The sequence below is a fragment of the Lathyrus oleraceus genome, chromosome 7 (assembly GCF_024323335.1).
Source record: "Lathyrus oleraceus cultivar Zhongwan6 chromosome 7, CAAS_Psat_ZW6_1.0, whole genome shotgun sequence".
NCBI lineage: Eukaryota > Viridiplantae > Streptophyta > Magnoliopsida > Fabales > Fabaceae > Lathyrus > Lathyrus oleraceus.
This window is the reverse complement of record NC_066585.1, coordinates 503,625,799-503,639,097: the sequence shown is the minus strand read 5'-3', so window position 1 is coordinate 503,639,097 and position 13,299 is coordinate 503,625,799. Positions and strand designations below refer to the sequence as shown.

The window sequence follows — 13,299 nt, the reverse complement described above, 5'->3', positions numbered from 1 at the left end:
TGCTGGGTTATGAGGCCCTTCGTAAGCGGACCCACTTTGTAATGAGATAGCGTTAGCTTGCCCTCGAGGGTTGAGTTGAGGTTGTCCAGGGAATTGTCCTTCGGGTGTAGTTTGTGGGGCTTGGTTTTGTGCTACCTGCGAGATTTGGGTTTCAAGCATCTCGTTGTTAGTGATTGTCTGATCAACCTTGGTCCCTAATTGCATTATCAGTTTGTTTACGTGAATGTTCTGGTTTAGGAATTCTTTATTTTGTTGAGTCTGGCCTGATATAAAGTTCTCTATGATCTTCTCAAGGTTAGACTTCTGAGGCACAACTTGCATAGGTTGATTTGGTTTTTGGGCTTGATAACCTTGTGGTCTCTGAGGTGCATAATTTTGGATAGGGTTCTAGTTTTTATAGGAAAAATTTGGGTGATTCTTCCATCCAGGGTTGTAGGTGTTTGAAAATGGGTTACCTTGGGTGTAATTCACTTGGTCGGTGTTCAAGTCGTTCAAAAGGTTACACTCCGCCGATTCGTGTCCTTTAGATCCACAAAGTTCACACTCTGTGTGGACTACCGTTACGGTGTTAGTGTTTGTAGAAATATGTTCGACCTTAAGGGCTAAAGCGTCCATTTTCGCCTGCATCATGTCCATATAGCTTATCTCATGTATTCCACCTTAGGTCTCCTTTTTCTTTATTGATGCTCGTTCAGTTCCCCATTGGTAATGGCTTTGGGCCATATCCTCAATTAGGTCACAAGCTTCAGGGTAAGGTTTGTTCATCAGCGCGCGACCAGCGGCAGCGTCGATGCTCATCTTTGTGTTATAATGGAGTCTATTGTAGAAGGTATGAACGATCAGCCATTGTTCTAGGCCATGGTATGGACAGACTCTTTACAACTCTTTATATCTCTCCCAAGCTTCAAAAAGTGATTCTCCTTGGTTTTGAGTAAATCTAGTTATTTGGTTTCGAAGAACAACAATCTTACTAGGGGGAAAATATCTAGCAAGGAATACTCTCCTAAGGTCTTCCCAAGTAGTTATTGAATTATCTGGAAGTGAATCTAATCATGAACGTGCTCTATCCCTGAGGGAGAAAGGAAATAACCTTAAACGGATCACATCAGGTGAAACACCGTTGGATTTAAAAGTGTTGGCCAGTTGGATAAAGACTTTTAAATGTTGATGTGGGTTCTCAGTAGCGAGACCCGCAAATTGGTTTTGTTGCACTAGTTGCAGTAAAGATGGCTTTAGTTCGAAATTGTTCGCAGGAATTAGGGGGTTTACTATACTAGAACTAGGTTCCTTGTCAGAGGATTGGGCAAATTCCTTAAGAGGACTCCGGTCGCGATCCTCGGCCATAGCTTTCTTAATTCGGATGAGTAAGAGGTGTGTACGAGTGTAACGTTCGGGTTTCGCTAAAGGATCTACTAAATTTCCGGTACTACGGGTTCTTTGCATTTACCGGCTAATAATGCCTTAGTCTAGACGGTGTAACAACAGGGTACGAAGTTTGACGAAGTTGGTCCCCGACAACAGCGCCAAAAACTTGATCTCTCTATTCGTAAGTGCACGAATCGCGTCAGAGTAATATAAAAGAATATTAATCCCACAAGGACCAAATCGTCAATCTATCGATTACTATCGTTACGATGTTTATCTAAGGCGGTATAAAAGAGATATTGATGTCGCAAAATAATAGTAAATAAAGGAAATAATAAATACAGTGTAGATAAAGAGAGGTTTGAATGTATTTCACGTAGGTTAAACAATGTTTTGATTGTCTAAATAGAACTACTTATGGGGCAATATTTTCTACTTTTGAAAAGAATCCATTTAATAGGAACTGTCGCTTTTGCATATTCAGAACCGAGTTTACCCTTAAATTAAGGCCTTTTATTGTCACTTATAAAAGGTGCGCAAAACGCTAAAGTAGTAAAATTATTTTTAAGAAATAAGACTCGTAAACTTAGTTGAAAAGTGGTTTTGATTTGGAAAGTTTACCCAAGGAGTTTCCTGATTTTAAATCTATCAACGCGTCCGAAAACAGTTTCAAAAATCGTTTTTCCTTAAAGTGATAAAAATTCTTAGTTAACTAAGCCAGGGTGCTTTCGCACTCCTTGAGTAGTTAAAACTAACCAAGTTTGTTTCAGAAAACTCAAATTAAAAATCAAAACAACCTTTAAAGCATTTCTATAGATTCAATATGGGAAACATCTCTTTAACTGCGATCCTTACACTCTAACCTTTGAAAGATTTAGCCAGACATGGTAATACAAACAAACACAACAATATTGATCATGATGAAAAGTTGTTTTAGAATGTAAGGCGTAAAGAACAAGTAAAAAGTGTAAAATAATTAAAACGAGCAATAAAGATAATGGTGAGAAATTTAAATAATGTAAAGACAATGACAGGAATTAAATAAAGTAAAGCGTGGTAAGAAATTAAATAAAGTAAAGCATAGCAAGAAATTAAATAAAGTAAAGCATGACAAGAAATTTAAATAAAGTAAAGCATGATAAGTAAAATAAATAAAAGCGATTAAATTAGAACCTGCTCCAAATGGAGGCTTTAAATCTGGTACAAGGAAAATAAACCTTTGACTCTGAAGATAAAGACGATAGCAAAATCAAAGTGCTCCAACTCAATCTCACTAAGGTGCGATAACCCCTCGATGTGACGGATTACCGCTTTTACAGATGATAATATAGTCTTAGTGTTGTAAACTAAATTGGATGATTTGTAAATGAACTAGAACGACCTATTTATAGAGGGATTCAACATCTTGCAAAGACCATGGTGCCCTTCAACTTCTCCTTAGTGGGAACGTGAAATGCAAAGGTGGCGCCCGCCACCCCTTCATGGCGCCCGCCATGTGTGTGAGTGGGAAAGTTCATGGGAACGTGGCGGTTACCTGCTGGTTGAGGGCTGATGTGTCATGGCTTCTCCTATAGCGGCCGCCATGCATAATGCCATGTGTACAATATTTGCCGAAAAACCCTAATTTTTGGTCTTTTTGCTTCGTTTCTTCTAAAAAGGTCCCGAAAGAGCTAAATATCTGAAATCAACATAAAAGATAGCATAACACAAGCAAAATGGTAATAAAGACCTAATAAAGATGTGAAATCCGAGTCAAAAACACGGTGTGATTCAGTGTGATCAGCCGACACGGCGACCCGTGTTAGCTAACATGGCTCGTGTCAGCCCAGGCGCAAAATCTTTCAATTTTTGGGCTTTTTAGCCCGGCTTGAGCAGCAAGGACGTTTTGGGGATTTCCAACCATTGCCAAGGAATTTTCACTATTTTAGGAGAGTTTCAACGAAAGGAGAAGATATACTTTTTGGTAAGGCGAAAAACAGAACACAGAGAACTACAGAGTTCAAGGAATTCAGAGAGCGGAAGCGATTGAAGATCAAAGTCATTCAATTACTTATAATGTCTAATTTTTATCCTGAATTTGTTTTGAACAATATGAGTAGCTAAACCCCTAAATGTTAGGGGGGTGTCCCTGATTTAGATCTATAATGACTTTAAGTTTACGATTGCATTGATAATATTATTTTCTTAATGATGGTAATCTTTTTATGTGTTTAATGTTGTTTCTTTCGAACCAGTTGAGATTGTTGTATGGTTATCAATTAGGCTGGACCGCCATTGATAAGGTTTTCATAAGATTGTTGATGCAATAGTGCTTAATTACACTGTATGAAGCAGAGGATTCTTGATATAATAAGGCTTAATTTCACCTATAATTTCCTATGGACATAGAAATTAGGGTTGAATGCTTAAAGGTTTTCTCACCAATGCCTTGGAAGAAAATACCTTGGAGAAGTGATAGTAATAATTGATATTTGTTGATGCAATAGTGCCTCAAAGTTGTTACAAGGACAAATTACACACCTTCCCTAGCATACTTATTTTTCCTTGCAAATCCTTATTTTTACAGTGTTTATTTTATTTTCCCTTATTTTTATAAGTTTGAATTTACAAACCCCAACATGAGTTTTTGTTTAATTGAATGATGATATGAACTCGATATTAATGTGCAGTCCTTGAGATCGACATTCGGGGAATTTCCCATTTATTACCACAAAAGGTAAAATAGTAAACTTGTTATTTTTCCGATTACCAACTCCCCATTCATCAAGCTAATCTTCATCCTGCTAATCAGATTGATTTTTGTTCAGATCAGAATAGACAAGCAGAATATCGGTCATTATATGAGAAGATTAGAGCCATTGAAGGTTTCTCTGTTTACAGTACGGATGATAGGGACTTGTGTCTAGTTCCTAATATGGTGCTTCTTCCTAAGTTCAAAGCACCAGACCTACTAAAACACAAGGGTTTAAGTTGTCCAAGAAGTCATGTCATTATGTATTATAGGAATATGGCATCCTACATTGATAATGATGAGCTTCTTATCCATTTCTTCCAAGATAGCTTGTCTGGGGCGTCTAAGATTCGTATATGAGCTTGGAGCACAGTAAAATCAGATCTTGGAAGAACTTGTGTGAAGTCTTTCTCAAACAATATAAGTATAACCTGAACATGGCTCCCACCAGGTTATAGCTGCAAAATCAAGCCTGCAAGAGCAGCGAAACATTCAAAGAATACGCTCAGAGGTAGCGTGAAGTGGGTTCTCGAGTTAGACCTGCAATGACAGACGCTGAATTGGTTAATATTTTCACGAGCACTCTTCAAGGTATGTACTATGAGAAGATGGTTGGAAACTCGTCGTCCAACTTTGCGAACATAGTCACTATTGGAGAACGCATTGAGAATGGGATGAAAATAAGGAAGATTGCTAGTGTTGATATTCATATAGTGGTCAAGAAATCTCAGGGTTTTGCTAAGAAGAAAGAGGCTGAGGCAAGTCCTGTGATAGCAAATGTATTTCCTCAAGCACAAGCTCTTATGGCTCCTATGACATGCTACACTATTCTATGCATTGTCGCTGCCCAATATCAGCAACCTGCATACCAATCTTAGTATCATCAACCTCCATAGGCTCCAATTTCTCAAAATCAGTAACCTCCATAGAATAACAAGAACCAGAGTCAGGGTCAGGGTAGACGTTATAATAAAAAGCGTCCTCAGTGTGACCAGATCCCTGTATCATATACTCAGTTGCTACTGTATTTTTTTCAGTAAGGGGCAATTGTGCCAAAGGAAATCCAGTCGATGACTCTTCCTTACAATCACAAGCATAACCCTAATATGCCATGCGTGTTCCACGCCGAATACATAGGACACTCTACAGAGGATTTTTTGGTCTTCAAGGCCAGGGTACAAGAGTTGATTGTTCAGAAGATCTTGTCCTTCTCTAAGGAAGAGACTAATGTTATAACTAACCTGTTGTCAGATCATTGTGGATAGATAGTGAATGTCGTTAGTGGTGAAGATTGCTCAGATTCATTTACCCCTTTAGAGGAGTATCAAGGCTAGCAATATCATATTTTTCAATCATGTCTCATTTGTAATCTTTTATTGTTTGTTAATTGTTGTTCATTTGTAAAACTTGTCTGGTTTTCAGATGATAATAATAATGAAATAAACATGCATGTTTTGTTTAAATCCATTCGTGTTCACTCATATTTTATTTATCAATATCAAACTACTTTTCAAGCAAAATCAAAAGAGAATGATGTAATTAAAGTACGCACGATCACTGCTTGTATGCTTTTGAATAAGACCATGTTGATAATGTAAGGCATTGTTTCAAATCCCTAAACACTGGAGATATAAGGAAGATAATCCCTAGTCAACCATTTTGGGCCTTGAAATAGGAGTTTCTTTCTTTATACAAACAACCCTCGTGTTTAACCAGGGACAGGGTAGTCTTAAGTTGGTTTGAACTTGCATTCAAATTTCAGAAGGAGAATATCCCATAAAGTGATCAATAATATCATATCCCTCTCAAGAGGATGGAATCAAAAATTCAGAATACTTATCCCTTATCGACAAAAGGAGTGAGACAGTCATAAACCTTGCAAAAAATAAAAAAGGAAGCAAAATATCACAGGATTTGCTCCAATACAAAAAGAAAAGATGAAATGAAAAAAATAAAAAGCAAATTAGGGCATCCTGATGGGCTGTAGACCCAAAGGATCAGCCCAAGCAAACATAAGGGAAGATACAAAACAAAAAATAGAGGATCAATAATCAAATTCCTCAGTAAGAGAAAATTTATGTGGTTGCAAATAAAAGTAGAAGGTGAGTGATTGTCACTCCAAACCATTGGTGGGTTCCTTAACCATCATTGCTGATATTCAAAATCCTTTTTAGAAAAGTAGGCGCTTATTTTAAGCTAACTGGATGTATGACTGGAGAACATCACGGAGAATGGGCAGGTTAGAATAGGTTTTAAGCCTTATATCCTTTCATTGCGTTTAACATCGGACTTTAATCCGTGTATTCGACAATTTTATGTCGTTATGCCACCCAAATTTCAAGTACATCAATAGAATATTTTCGTCGCGTTATGAATTTGCGTATGACATTAATCATGTTGTCATCACGCATAAACCGTTTTTTGAGCACATTGTGATTTACCTACTTCAATCATCTCTAATTTAATTAATTAATTAATTAAGCTTTAATTAATTATTTAATTTGATTAATTAATTTTAATTAACTTAAATATTTTGATTCAATCAAATAATTTTGATAATTAATCTTAATTAATTTAGTTAATCGATTTAACCGAATTTTAAATAAATAAATTTTGTTAAACGGAAATTGATCGATTTCTCCCACTATCACAACTTCACATTATTTCAAACCAAAACTATTTCATTTCATCATCAATTCGTAATCACTTTCAATTCTATTCCAAACCAATTCATCGTCGATTCAAAACCATTTTAAACCATTAAAATCACACAATTCTTAATTTAATATCGAGCCCATTTCCATACCCTTGTAAGTCGATGGCTTTTAGCATCGCCATCAACCTCACATAGCTTGCTCTTGGGATTTCTTACCATGAGACCTATTCGGTTATTAATTAATCGAGTAGATGATTGATTCACTAAATCAAATCCAATTTATTCACAAAACATAAATTTAAAACCTCGATCCAATGTCGAGTATTTTTATTCAAATTAAATTAAAATACCCAATTACGATTAAATAAAATTTCGTAATAACAAAATGAAAAGGGGGATGGTTTTGAGTTTTCAACTCCTCTCCTCGATTGTTTGAATACGAGTTCTTTTACTCGGTTAGTCAAATAATCGTTATTTCTAACTCGCCCAAACTCAACCTAATCAAGTTATTTTCATAATAACGAAATAAAAAGGGAGATGATTTTGAGCCTTCAACTTCTCTCCTCAGTTGTTTGAATACGAGTTCTCTTACTCGATTAGTCGAACAATTGTCATTTTTCCATAAACATATAACTTAATCAAATCATTTTCATAATAAACTATACGAAAAGGGAGATGGTCTTGAGCCTTCGATTCCTCTCCTCAAATGCTTGGATATGAGTTGTCTTACACAGCCATTCTAGTACTTGTCGTTTATCTAAAATACATCAACCATACATAAACCTATTTTCACAATCAATTACAGATGAAAAAGAAAGTGGTCTAGAGCCTTCTATTCTCTTTTTCGATTATCAGAATATGAGTTGTCTTACTCGACTATCCGAGTAATCGTCATCCATTCAAAATACCTTAGCCATTATCAAATCCTTTCATAATTAAGGATGAAAAGGGAGATGGTCTAGAGCCTTCGATTCCTCTCCTCGACTATTAGGATACGAGTTATCTTACTCGACTATCCGAGTAATCGTCATCCAACAAAATGTCTCAACACATCCAATCTATCTTTTCTCGTCCATGTGCGATCGAAACCAATCAAACAAAACATTTAACATATTAACTCAACTTGTCACCCCTGTGTGATCAAAACTCTTTTTGGAAAGAACATTGTTTAATCCTTTCTAACGTGCATAACAAACTAGTGCTTAAGCCTCCACCGAGAGTAAACAAGCTAATGTTTAGCCTTTAGAACGCGATCTAAATAGTCATTCACTAAAAGACACCAATCAATCGTAGTTCCCCGAACTACGAATGCTATGATTTCCTTATTGCACCATAAGGATATGTAGGCACGAGATTGCGATATCTTGGCGAGCACACTAATAAAAAACCTCCCTTTTCCCCCTCCTGAGGTTTCCATCCATCTCTATTTTCAATCCTTTATTTACTCGAAGAAAACAAATAACATTAGCTAACATTCAAATTTCAAATTAAACTAAAAGGTTCCCGTTGAGTACAACGGACGTGAGGGGTGCTAATACCTTCCCCTTGCGTAATCGACTTCCGAACCCGAATATAGTTGCGATGACCATTATTCTTTTTTTTTCAAAGGTTTTATCGATAATTTCCTATTCCTTCATTGGGATAAATAAATTTCGGTGGCGACTCTGTTCGACCATAAATTTTTTCCATGACCATCGCGAGGAATCGTATTTTTTGATATGCGACACACATCACTGTACTGGTCAAAAAGTACATGTGTGCATGTTCCCCCTGCAAGGACAAGGAGACTCTGAGGTCTTAGTAGGTTTATAACTTGATATGGTGGTTATGTCTTTCCCACGATCACAAGAATCTTTTTACGGTGGTTTTTTGAGATAGTTTAGGAGTCCTGCTCAAGTGAGGTGAAAGGCTCCGCTAATGACCGATGATGCTTGGGAGAAAGTGTATGGTTACGACAAGCAGGGTGTTATACCCTTAGTGACCATAGTGCTCTTTAGGGTGTAAATAATGTGTATTCCTTAGGCTCCATTGATTAGGATTTGTCTCTCTCCCTTTAGGGAAGTTGTATTTATAGAGGCCTCTAGGGTTTTCTTAGAAAGGATCATTGCCCACTCAATCAATGATGGACATTTGAATCCTTATTTCTATATGAGTCGTGGGTCAGTTAATGACCTTGAATTTCTCTTTATTTAAGAAGTGTCTTATCCTACATCTCCTACATTGGGCGAGGTAGTAAAACTACGGGGCAAGGCGATACCTCCCTTTTGATGATATTTTATCGTCGCCTCTTCTAGGACGATCTAAAAGTATCTCCCTAGGCTTGGCCTTTTGCAAATATAACAGTATAATATTGTAATATGTTTATGTGTGTTTGGTTTCTAGAAAATTTGTTCAACAGTGACAAATGTTGAAAACTGTACAACAACAATCGACTCTATGTTCATGAAAATTGATTGTTGTATAGGGACAATCGATTGATTCCTTTAAAAATTACTCCCCGTAATCTATTGATTTAAGGAGAGAGTTTGTTGATGCCTGAATTATTTTAAAATGAAAATGTTATGCTCAATGGGAGTTGAACACATGATCTATCCACTATAGTGCATGCATTCTACTACTAGGACAAGTCTCGTATTTATTGAATGCTTTCATGCAAAGTGTGACTTATGTATTCATATGAATGATGTGTATCATGTCTGAAATCATATTTCATTGCTTGGAATATATTGTAATGAGAATTATACTAAAATAGTATGAAGACTATTAAAACCATAATCGATCATAAAAACATATACATGTCTTATGATACGAAACATTGAATAAATGTCGTCTAAGTTAATTGACAGAGACGCTTGGAGATTTCCCTAATTCGGATTATAGTTTATGAAACCCTAGTTGGTTATAAGAATGTATCAGTACAATGATTGAAGCTTGAAAGATCAAGTGCGGGTTACGAAACCCTAAATGGTGAAAGGAACATAAAAACATCGTAATAGATGTATGAGAGATCAAGTTTTGTTGTAAGAACCGAGAACCCTAGATATGATACGTAATAAGTAATGCAGAGCATTGTGAAAAGATTATGAGAAAGTCGATAGTCCAAAGCACTATTTGATATATTAAACCTATATATTAATTAAATCATTTAAGGTAGAATGGTGAAACCCTAACGGTGAGCATATTTGTGTATGCTTTCCTAATGGAATAATCGGTAAGTGAGAAACATATCCCTTGAAAGAGAATAATTAGGGAAAGAGTTTAGAAAACTTTGGTTATGTGAGTGAGCTTACCTAGATTATATTACATGATAAGACATTACCTTAAGATCGCGCTAGGATCTAATGGTGTGAACTCATGGGAAGTATGATATTACCCCGAGTTCGGCGACTACAAAGGTTGCTTGATTCTAGAGAGAATCAAGTGTAATGATTATATGAATATCAAGGCCCTAGACTTATCAAGATATGTAACTCCCTAAAGTGTATTCAACAGTTAAGGCCTACCATGCCATCAACCATATTTGGTAGATATTGAGTTCTAAGCAGTGGAGGTCTAGTATCCCATTGACCATATATGGTGGAAAGTAATTCAGTGCAATATGCGCAGTGGAAGTTTGGTATCCGTTAACCATATCTGATGGATAAGGCAATCCACATAATAAAGGTTTGGTGTCCATATACCATATCAGGTGGATAACGTATTCTACACAATGGAAGTCTGGAATCCATTGACCATATCGGGTGGATGGTGTGATTCATGTTGTGGCGGTATGGAATCCATTAACCATATTTAGTAGATAGTTTACTCTATATAATGGAGGTCTGGTATTCCATTGACCATATCTGATGGAGAGTGTAACACATATAGTGGAGGTTTTGAAACTGTTCGTTGTGGATTCGCAAGTGCACGAATAACATCAAAGTAATATAAAAGAATATCGATCCCACAGAGACCAATCGTCAATCTATCGATTACTATTGTTACAGTGTTTATCTAAGACGGTGTAGAAGAGATATTGGGTTTGCAAAACGACGGTAAATAATAAATGCAGGTAAAGACAGGGTGAATGTAATTCACGTCAGTTAAGTGATGTTTCAATTGTCTAAATAGAACTCCTTATGAGGCAATATTTTCTACTCTTGAAAAGAATCCATTTAACAGGAACTGTCGCTTTCGCGTATTCAGAACCGAGTTTACCCTTAAATAAAGGCCTTTTATTGTCACTTATAAAAGGTGCGCAGAACGCTAAAGTAGTAACCCTTTTTTTAAGAAATGAGACTCGTAAACTTAGTTGAAAAGTGATTTTGATTTGGAAAGTTTACCCAAGGAGTTTCCTGATTTTAAATCTATCAACGTGACCGAAGACAGTTTCAAAAATAGTTTTCCTTAAAGTGATAAAAATTCCTAGTTACTAAGCCAGGGTACTTTCGCACTCCTCGAATAATTAAAACTAACCAAGTTTGTTTTAGAAAACTCAAGTTAAAAATCAAAACATCCTTTAAAGTATTTCTACAAATTCAATATGTGAAACATTACTTTAACCGCGATCCTTACATTTTAACCTTTAAAAGATTTATCCAGACATGGTAACACAAACGAACACAACGGTGTTAATCATGATGAAACGTTTATTTTAGAATGTGAGGCGTAGAGAGCGAGTAAAGTGCGTAAAGTAAATAAAGTAAAGCGAGTGCGGAAAATAAATAAAGTAAAGCGAGTGCGGAAAATAAATAAACTAAAGCGAGTGTGGAAAAATAAATAAAGTAAAGCGAGTGCGGGAAATAAATAAAATAAAAGTGATGCGGGAAATAAATAAAATAAAAGCGATGCGGGAAATAAATAAATAAAGCGATAAATAAGAACCTGCTCCAAATGGAGGGCTTTAAATCTGGTACAAAAATAAACCTCCGACTCCTGAAGCTAAAGACGACAGCAACTCGAAGTGACCCAACTCAATCTCACTAAGGTGCGATAACCCCCCGATGTGACGGATTACTGATATTACAAATGATAAATATATGCTTAGTGTTGTAAAACTAAGTTGGATGAATAGAAAACGAAATGGAACGAGCTATTTATAGAGGCTTTCAGCAGCTTGCAAAGACCATGGTCCCCTCCAACTTCCCCTTAGTGGGAACGTGACTTCCAAAGGTGGCGCCCGCCATCCCTTCATGGTGCCCGCCATGTGTGTAAATGGGGTGGATCATGGGAACGTGGCGGTTACCTCCTAGTTGAGGGTTGATGACTCATGACTTCTCCTATAGTGGCTGCCATGTGCAACACCATGTGTGTAATTTCGTCGAAAAATCGTAATTTTAGGTCTTTTGGCTTCGTTTCTTCCAAAAAGAGTCTGAAAGTGCTAAATATCTGAAAACAAGAGAAAAGAGAGCATAATAGAAACAAAATGATAATAAAGTCCTAATAAACATGTGAAATCCGAGTCAAAAACATGGTGTAATTCAGTGTGATCAAATTCTCCCACACTTAAACCTTTGCTTGTCCTCAAGCAAAACCCTTTATAGTTTATGCAAGAAAATCCGTATCAACTAGAGTTAATTCGAGGAAAAAAGACTTACGAGTTCATTCAAGAAATGTATCGATAGGTACTAACGAATCGAACTAAGGGTATTGTGGTGACACTTCCCGCAATTGCGGTCGTAGGCTTCGTTCCTATACAAATCAATCCACATTACCCCACCATACCTAAGCCTTCTTTTTGTTTTCTTAAAGTCCTTTTCATTCAGGTGCAATCACATTAAGCCCGTTATCCTTACATACACATAGTAAAGTGACCAGTTAGTGATTATGATCTTAAGCATGGGGCTCTGGTACATAAGTTGGTGTAACCCTTTTATTCAACCCAGTTTGCAGTCGTGGGGGATTAGATCGTAATCCACCCTACCAAGTTCAGCACCAGATACCTCTGAACCAACAAGCAAATAGGCTTGTTTTTTTTTATTTTTCTAAGCATGGGGCTCCGGTACATAAGTTGGTGTAACCCCTTTATTTAACCCAATTTGCAATTGTGGGAGATTGGATCGTAATCCACCCTACCAAGTTCAGCACCAGATACCTCTGAACCAACAAACAAATAGGCTATTATTATTTATTTTTTATTTTTCTTCTGCATGTTCCGCATATGTTTTTATTTTGATGGGTTAAATGACCGTGTGAGAGTCACCTAGCCCAGATTTTCATGTGATTTGAGAACAAAGCAGGAATTTCTGTGATCATTCACTTATTTTCATCGGTCCCCTATGTAGAGCATGCTTAAGCCGGAGCTGACTGCTAGGATAAACTACTTAAGGACTTATTTGGAACAAAAATTGGAGCTACAACATATGGGGTATCGGGATCGACTCTTATAATCATGAAGCCTAAGGTGTTAAGACAATACCGATTTTTAGAAAAAGTTTTCCCAAGTCTTTTACATCCTGTCATAAACTTGTCTTATAGCCTGAATGTTCAAGATGTACTGTTTTCTTGGCTAAAAAAACTTTTTTTTGGTAAGGTTAAAGAAATGGGGGAAATAAGGATACATTTACAC

General features: G+C 36.6%; 1 non-coding gene across 1 annotated transcript; it reads left to right on the top strand.

Annotated features, from left to right (window-relative positions):
* The first annotated feature begins 853 nt into the window (after positions 1-853).
* LOC127108880 (small nucleolar RNA R71) lies at positions 854-960 on the top strand. The gene has a single exon (XR_007796382.1). It is a non-coding gene; the product is annotated as a small nucleolar RNA R71 (small nucleolar RNA).
* The last annotated feature ends 12,339 nt before the right edge of the window (positions 961-13,299 follow it).